The 9125-nt window shown below is 41.6% G+C and overlaps 1 pseudogene; it reads left to right on the top strand.

Annotated features, from left to right (window-relative positions):
- Nucleotides 1–1060: 1060 nt before the first annotated feature.
- On the top strand, nucleotides 1061–8912 carry LOC113907054 (annotated as a pseudogene).
- The last annotated feature ends 213 nt before the right edge of the window (nucleotides 8913–9125 follow it).

Below are 9125 nucleotides of genomic sequence, written 5' to 3'. Positions count from 1 at the left end.
GACTCTTCTTTGCTCAACAGGTGGAAGTGGGTGGGGTGAGGGAGTGGGGAGAGCAGGGTCACACTTCTCTCATCATTCCCAGCCCCACACCCCCCTGCTCCCAGGTAGCATCAGTTGCATCTGGCATCTGGGTGGTGTCTGTCATCAGCAGTGAGGCCTCAGCTTGCCTCTGAGCAATGACTATGCCATTTATGAACAGTGTGCAGTCATGCCACATCCTCCTTTTCACATCGTTCTTCACTCTCTGTTATTCTCAAATTCAGACAAAATAGAGGACCATAATAGGGACTCATGACTAAGTCCCAGAATCACCACTCAGAAACTGAGTGGTGATTGAAATCTTGAAATCTTTGCAATTTCCTGTATAAAACATTTTTCTCTGTCACTAATCTCTTTCAGGACCGTGTGATTCTGAAGGGAGGAAGAGAGGTTTTGCTGTTGATTGCTATATAGCTTGAAACCATCCTTATTCTTTATAGTACAGAAGTGATAATCTCTCATATTTTAACACACAATGCCAGGAGGGGAGGGGATCCAAGGGGACCATATATTGGGATTCTACTGTTTTCAGATTTCCAATATAATTGAAGAAGGGGATTCTCCCATAATAGAAGCTGTAGACCTGAGTTACTATACCAGTCCCACAAATTCAATCCTCTTTTGAATTAATTTAATTAAGCCATGATTTACAGTTCTCTTTGTAATCTTGAGGCAGGAGGTAGATACTCCCCTCCCCGCCGCGGGCCCCCCCCCCCCCCCAAGAGTAAAGCAATTGGAGTTTCATTCCCTATGGACTGAAATTCCAAGACAGAATAGCAGGACAATTGAGAGAGGAGGCTGGACCCTGCTGAGACCACATATTTCTCAATCTCAAGTCAGGAGACCTCCCCATCCACACATGCGCAGAAAGGCTCTGTGGAGGTCGAAAGGGAAGTGATGTTAAGAGATGCTTGGCCCATATGCCCCTTCTGTAGAACCCATCTTGGCTAAGAGATGCACGTGCACGCATGGGAGGATCCTGAGATATACTAAACATGGACTCAGAACCAAGCAAATCAAAATGATCGGCAAAGGAAACCCAGAAGAAATGCCCCATGTAGGTGTCGTGAGAGCACAACTCAGCAACTCTCTCTCTCTGAGTCTGTCCATGTGTCCACATCTCCTGTACTTTTTTTCCTCCTAATAAATACTATACTTGTTTCTCTACTTTCCATCTTTGAGGAAATTCATTTCTGCAGAGCTGAAGGGCCGGGGCCTTGACCTTTGATCTAGTGTCTGGAATTCGGTGCTCTCACCGCTATGACCCAGCCTCCATCTTTGACCTGGAGCCCAAGCCTTGCTCTGAGCCACTGAAGGCTGAAGCCACCTGAGGTCAATCTGAACTTAATGTTTTTATTTTAGAATAATAAAGTACAGAATTTGAAGGAAAAAATTCTTTTCTGCTGAGATGGGAACAATAAGAACTAAAAGAGAAGAAAATTATGCCCCTCCTAAAGCCATCTCATCCTCTGTTGTCCCCTTCTCCTCCTGCCCCCAATCCCTCCCAGCATCAGGGTGATGCTGGATGGCATCACTGACTCGATGGACATGTGTCTGAGTGAACTCCGGGAGTTGGTGATGGACAGCGAGGCCTGGCATGCTGCGATTCATGGGGTCGCAAAGCGTCGGACACGACTGAGCGACTGAACTCAACTGAAATCACGTCTAAATAGCAAGAAGCAGATAAAAAGCTTTCTGCTCTGCTAGTATCCTCTTATTGTTACTATAGATAAAATATTTTAAAAGATAGAGTTATTGATACAAAAATTTTTAAACACAAAATAAATTTCCAGTCATCGGAAAGGCTTTTCTTCCACTCTCTTTTCTAAAACAGAAATCCCTGGAGTAAAAAGAAAAACGACGACAACAGGAAAGTCACATGAAAATGGACATGGAAACCACCAGACTCCCTGAAAATACTCCCGTCTTGCCTGCTTCCTTGTTTGCACTATGCTACATTTACTGCAGGACAATCTTGTTATTGTTTCAATGTACAGACATGCAGATTTATTTATCTGGCCAAGTGCAAATACTAATGCCACTGAGAAGACAGCAGTGGTTGCTTCCAAATTCAGGACTTAACAATTTCCTGTCCCTGAAGACTTTTCCAGAGCACCATTAAATGCACAGCCATGTCTGAAATCTGAAAAAGAGTTCTGTGTCCCCCCTGGTCAGCTCTGCTTTGGAAAGAGGTCTTTCCCCCATCTCTTGGGAGGGGGAGGGGGTGCATTCTTGGCCTCACTCTAGCGTTCTTTATTTGCATGTGCTAGCTTTTTTATTGCAAATAGGGCTTTAAATCTTACTTTAGAAATGGATATTGCACTGAATGTGGGTGCCTGCAAGGGAGAAGCTATCAATAATGTTAGTTATGAAAACCTGATCATAAGTGTTTTTAGTCCATTAGCCATTTCGCTTTATTTATGTCCCCTTTCAGGCAGGATTTGAAGCCAATATTCAAAAGATGAAGTTTGGATGAAGAGCAACACAAGAGGATATAAAACACTGTCACGTATTTTCATGCTAGAAAATATTTCTTCCTTATATGATTTTTTTTTTAAACAGCTCCTAAAAATCAGTAACCTCTGGGCAAATGAGGAATGCACAAAAGAGGAGCTGGGTCAAGCATAGATATTATTTAACATTTATCTATCTATCTATTCCTTTTCTACCGTTGGATCTAATTACTTTAACCAAAGGTAAATTACAAAATTTTTAAAATTACTTATCACACCCCTCATAAACATACCCACAGGCAATTTGGACACGTTTTTTTCCTCCATTTCAGCTCCTGACAGAAATTCAGCTCATGATTTATTAATAAAGTCCCGTTTGCTCTCATTTGCTGCTTTATCTTCCAAAGAGCCTGCAGTCTGAACAGTTAAACGTACAAGGAGAGAACACTTCTGGGCCTTTTCCTGGTGGACAGTGGCTGTCCAATATTGAGATTGTGTGGTTACCAATTTAATGCATCCCCGAAGCGACTGCCTGATCCTGATGCACAGAGAAGCACGTGGAAATGTCAGCCCAGGGACTTTGCTCCAAGCTTCACCCCAGCGTAGAGAGCAGAGCCATATTGAGCATGTCCAGTGATTCGCTTCCATTTCACAAAAATAATGCTCAAGGAGAGTAGGAGAAGAAACCAGACTGGTGAGGAAAAGGACATCTTGAAGGATCTAACTTTCTACTGTATTAAAACCCATCATAATATAAATGCAAAGATGAATGCGTTTTTTTTTCCAGGTTAATAGACATTTGGGGGTCTTTTAAGAAAATATCAAATGTTTCAGTTGAATGTCTCACACCAGTGAGCAATGTTGTTTCTCAGTGTTGGGCTCTGTGCTTCATCTGAGCTCTGCACCCTTAATGGTAAGGCCCTGACTTTCATGTTAATTTCCATGAATGACAAGGCAGAGATGAGGTTTTAAGTCCTCCTGCACACCCAAATGAAGGCGAACCCTAGCAACTTGAGTCACCTAGTCCTTTTCTGTGGACTTATTTCTAATTGAATGTTAAGATCAAAGTTTAAGTTTATAAGAAAGAAAAACAAGTGCCTATAAATAGTTATTATCTGACATCCTTATGAAAATTCATGACCTGCCGTTTTATCAGAGACCTTCGAAGAATTCTAATTGTGAAGTCTGCAGAGCTATTAAATGGCTAGTACACTTCAGTCTCTTGATAAGAAGTGAGTTAAATAATTGTCCTGTTTAACTTGTGCTTGTTAACCTTTAAGGTCAACTAGTTTGAACATACGTTTAATGAAATCCTGGAGCCAGAATTTATGATACTGCTGCTGAATGTTAAATTGGACAATTTACATAAGCAGGACATTAACCTTCTGAGCACTAAATAGCATTTTAGCACTTAGCCGCTGGGGACAATAAGGAACATGTTCTATATATTTGTGATTAGCTTGCCTGGAAACTCTCATGATGACCAATTGGCCTACCAAGTTTAGCAGCATAATTAAATGAATGGACTCGGCCTAAGTAAATTATCAGTGCTGTGTACAGTATATCATTATAGTCTGAAGGAAAAAAAGATATGAATAATTTAATAATACATTACTAATTTATCAATGCTAAGTGACTTCGAGGAGGCTCTTTGTAGTTCATTGTTTTCAATTTGATATTTGATTGACTGCTCATATGATTAAAATTGAACCTATTTCATTTGTTACCAGGAATATATAGAAGCAGAAGATTTTATGTATTTTTTTTTTTTTTTTTTTGAGCTGAGCGGTGTGGTGTTTTCTGCCTTGAGGAGATTACAAGATAGCTACTACTGGGCGCTGATTAGCAGGTAAGGTAGGCATTTGTCACAATCAGATGTGTGCAGTCCCTACTTCTTGGTTGCTTTCCTGAGGGGAAGGTGCTAACCCTTGCTTTGTTCATAAGCCCAGCTTGCAACACAGCAGCAATTATCATTATGGCTTGGAAGGGTCAAGCTTGAGGGAAAGCAATTTGCACTTCACCTAGAAATGTTCCTGCTGATTGTGGACAATCAATCCACTGGGCGGGCTGTCCAGGAGTTGCATTCTATAACCTCAGTCCAACACTTGGGTGTATTGATAGCCAAGCACATATTTGGGGAAATAGTAGCTTACCCTGAAGTGTGCTGTCTTCAAAGACAATACCAGGATCTTGTAGCTCTTCCCTGTGATATTCTATTTTGTATGAATTTGTATGTCTATCTTTTGATATCGACTTGGTAACATACTGGTCATGCTAGTCAGATCTTTGATTTTTCACATAACTATATGTCTTGGTGTGGAGAAGGCAATGGCAACCCACTCCAGTACTCTTGCCTGAAAAATCCCATGGACGGAGGAGCTTGGTAGGCTGCAGTCCATGGGGTCGCTAAGAGTCAGACATGGCTGAGCGATTTCACTTTCACTTTTCACTTTCATGCATTGGAGAAGGAAATGGCAACCCACTTCTGTGTTCTTGCCTGGAGAATCCCAGGGACGGGGGAACCTGGTGGGCTGCAGTCTATGGGGTCGCACAGAGTCGGACACGACTGAAGCGACTTAGCAGCAGCAGTAGCATATGTCTTGGTGACTGATCTCTTAGCACACACTAATATGTTTAATTTCTTTTAAGGTTGCATAGTACTTTCTTGTATGTATTTGTCATAATTTATTTATTCTTCTGGCTCCATCAAATTTTTTGTCTTTTCCTGTTACACACAATTTTAAAATCTTTGTAATACATTTTTATGTTTGAATTCAAGTATATCCAGAAGATTAATTTCTTATTTGAAAAGAATCACTCTGATACAATTCCTGGTCATGCACTGGTTACTCAGATTGGCACCAAACTTCCTCATTATAGAAAGCAGGCTTTCCTATTAGCATGTATTCCATTTTGCTCTCAGCTGATTTAACTTAATTCTATCTTTCCAAAGTAAGCTGTCTTTGGGTTTGATAACCAGCATTAGGAATATAGCAGAACATTAGGAAGTTAACTGAGACAGAGGATCTGGCTAAGTTTGAGTCAAGTGGGCATAGTAAAAGGTTTAGACTCTGGAACACTACAGCCCCGGATTCAAGTGGTAGCTCAGCTGATTAGTAGCTGTATAGTGTGGACAAGTTACCTAGGCACTCAGTCTGTTTTTTACATCTTTTTTGTGTAGCTAGTAACAGTATTGGCATTCATGTAATTGTACAGGAATGAAAGTATGTAAATGCACAGTTTCTGGCTCACACTAAGCAGTCAAAAAACTTAACTATCATTAACTATTAATATTATTTAAATTTTATAGAATGACTAGATCACTGAGTCAATCACAGACAAAATTTGATTGCTCACTTTTAAGTAATTTAAATTTAAAACCGTTTCCATCAAGCTATTGCTTGACTATTTTTACCTGGTCAGAATAACAGCCAGACAATTCTTTTGACCTAACACTGTTTAGAACTGTCTTATAACTAGATACGGTTCAAGCTTTAGCAACTACTGTATATACCTTTGGCACCCCACTCCAGTCCTCTTGCCTGGAAAATCCCATGGACAGAGGAGCCTGGTGGGCTGCAGTCCATGGGGTCTCGAAGAGTTGGACATGACTGAGCGACTTCACTTTCACTTTTCACTTTCATGCATTGGAGAAGGAAATGGCAACCCACTCCAGTGTTCTTGCCTGGAGAATCCCAGGGACAGGAAGCCTGGTGGGCTGCCGTCTATGGGGTCGCACAGAGTCGGACACGACTGAAGCGACTGAGCAGCAGCAGCAGCATATATACCTTGTTAGGTGAGAAAAGTATTACTAGTCAGATAAGCATTTTCAACTGAGACCTTATAGTAAAATATTTTGTAGGTGTGAAATCATTTTCTTTCACTGTTGCTGTTAACTTTATATTAATCTATAATGCGAAAGGACTCATGTATTGGATTAACCAACACATACTACCATATAGAAAAGATTAACAAAAAGGATTTTACTGTATAGCACAGGAAACTATATTCAATATCTTGTAATAAACTATAATGGAAAAGAATAGAAAAAAGAATATATATAAAACCAAATCACTTTGCTATACACCGGAAACTGACACAGTGTTATAAATCAACCACACTTCAATTCAAAAAATAAAAGAAATTCCAAGGAAAGCATTTTAACTATATGTCAGAGATTAAATGTGCATATCTTTGAACCCAGTGATTCTACCTTAGAAATTTATATAACAGATATTTGGAAAAATCTATAGATACTCATGTTTTTGTTCTATTGCTTCTACCGATAAAAAAGTAATAGAGTGAGGGAAAAAAAGAACTCAGAATGTTTGGCCTTCACTACTTTGGAAGCCTCCAGGCCTATGGTTTTTACATAGTGAAGAGAAAAGTAAAGGAACGAATCAAGTTAGTTGTCTCCCTCTGCCTAATCTGACTGTGGAAGGCCGGAATCCTTCCTCTTGAATTCTCTAGGAGGACCACTCAGATCAAAGCCCTTTGGGATATTCAGTTTCCACTTGGAATGTACCAGCCCACCTCAAAACCTGCACCTTTGCTTCTAGATGTTCCATGACATTTCAACTCAGTGGGGGCGGGGGTTGGGGGGGGGCAGTACTAGGATCTGGAGTCCCAGGGCTTGAGTTTGTGGCTTATTCAGTTGCTTTGCATTCTGGGGAGCGGCCGAAGTCAGCTTCTTCATCTGTCAGGTTCTATAAAAGTACTGACCCTACCTACCTCACAGAAGCAAATGAACTGGTAAGAGTCTTTGTAAATAACAGAACTTGGGGAAGAGTTTAGCAATTATTGTTATTATGATTTTCTTAGAGACTGGAAACAATGTTGAGTCGGAGGTAGTATCTGAGGCCAGCAAAAGAAGTCATCCCTGGAATTAACTGGCCCTTTTGTTAGACTTCCGATTCTGTCCAGTAAACCCTTTGTCAGTATGTGCAGACCAACTGAGAGCTTTTCTATGGGCAGAATTTAAGTCTTACTCCAGGGTTCAGCTTGAAATTATAGATGTATATGTGTGTGTTGACAATACCACTGAATGATTTTCTCACCTTTGCTAACACTCAGGTCAATACTTGGAGCTGACAGCTGATACTATGAAAATTCAGTGTCTTTTTAAATTTCTTTTTAGATGATCTCCTTTTTCTTTTTCCATGATCTTCCTCCTGGGCTTCCCAGGTGGTGCTAGTGATAAAGAAGCTGCCTGCCAATGCTGGAGACATAAGAGATGTGGGTTCTATCCCTGGGTCAGGAAGATCCCCTGGAAGAGGGCACACAACCCACTCCAGTATTCTTGCCTGGAGAATCTCCCATGGACAGAGGAGCCTGGAGGGCTACAGCCCAACAGATCAAAAAGAGTCAGAAACGATTGAAGCGACTAAGCACGCACACATGGTCTTCCTCCTAGCCTGTCTTGCAAGTCAGTCAGACAGTTCAGTTACTCAGTCATAGCCAGATCTTCGCCATTCCATGGACTGCAGCACACCAGTCTTCTCTGTCCATCACCATCTCCCAGGAACTTACTCAAAATCATGTCCATTGAGTCAGTGATGCCATCAACCATCTCATCCTCTGTCATCCCCCTTCTCCTCCAACTTTCAATCTTTCCAAGCATCGGGGTCTTTTCCAGTGATTTGGCTTTTCGCATCAGATGGCCAAAGTATTGGAGCTTCTTCAACATCAGTCCTTTAGTGAATATTCAGGGTTGATTTCCTTTAGGATTGACTGGTTTCATCTCCCTGCAGTCCAAGGGACTCTCAAGAGTCTTCTCCAACACCACAGTTCAAAAGCATCAATTCTTCAGCGCTCAGCTTTCTTTATAGTCCAACTCTCACATCCATACATGCCTACTAGAAAAACCATAGCTTTGACTAGACGGACCTTTGTCAGCAAAACAATGTCTCTGCTTTTTAATATGCTGTCTAGGTTGGTCATTAGTGATGTCATTAGTGATTAGACTATCACTAATGACAAAGGCCGCTTGAGCAAGGAAGACATTGAATGCATGGTTCAAGAAGCAGAGAAGTACAAAGCTGAAGATGAGCAGCAGCGGGATAAGGTGTCTTCAAAGAATTCACTTGAATCCTATGCCTTCAACATGAAAGCTACTGTTGAGGATGAGAAACTTCAGGGCAAGATTAATGATGAAGACAAACAGAAGATTATTGACAAGCGTAATGAAACTATCAACTGGCTGGAGAAGAACCAGACTGCAGAGAAGGAAGAATTTGAACATCAGCAGAAGGAGCTGGAAAAGTCTGCAACCCCATCATTACCAAGCTGTACCAGAGCGCAGGAGGCATGCCTGGGGGACTGCCAGGAGGAAGGCCTGGGGGCTTCCCTGGTGGTGGAGCTCCTCCATCAGGTGGTGTCTCCTCTGGGTCCACCATTGAAGAGGTTGATTAAGCCAGCCTAGTATAGATTTTGGGGCTTCCCTTGTAGCTCACTTGGTAAAGAATCTGCCTGCAGTGCAGGAAACCTGGATTCGATCCCTGGGTTGGGAAGATCCCCTGGAGAAGGAAATGGCAACCCACTCCAGTATACTTGCCTGGAAAATCTCATGGACAGAGGAGCCTGGTGGGCTGCAGTCCACGGGGTCGCAAAAAGTCAGACACAACTGAGTGACTA

This window comes from Bos indicus x Bos taurus, chromosome 16 (genome assembly GCF_003369695.1).
Source record: "Bos indicus x Bos taurus breed Angus x Brahman F1 hybrid chromosome 16, Bos_hybrid_MaternalHap_v2.0, whole genome shotgun sequence".
NCBI classification, from domain to species: domain Eukaryota; kingdom Metazoa; phylum Chordata; class Mammalia; order Artiodactyla; family Bovidae; genus Bos; species Bos indicus x Bos taurus.
The sequence above is the reverse complement of the archived record's forward strand: the minus strand, read 5'-3'. Positions and strand labels throughout refer to the sequence as shown.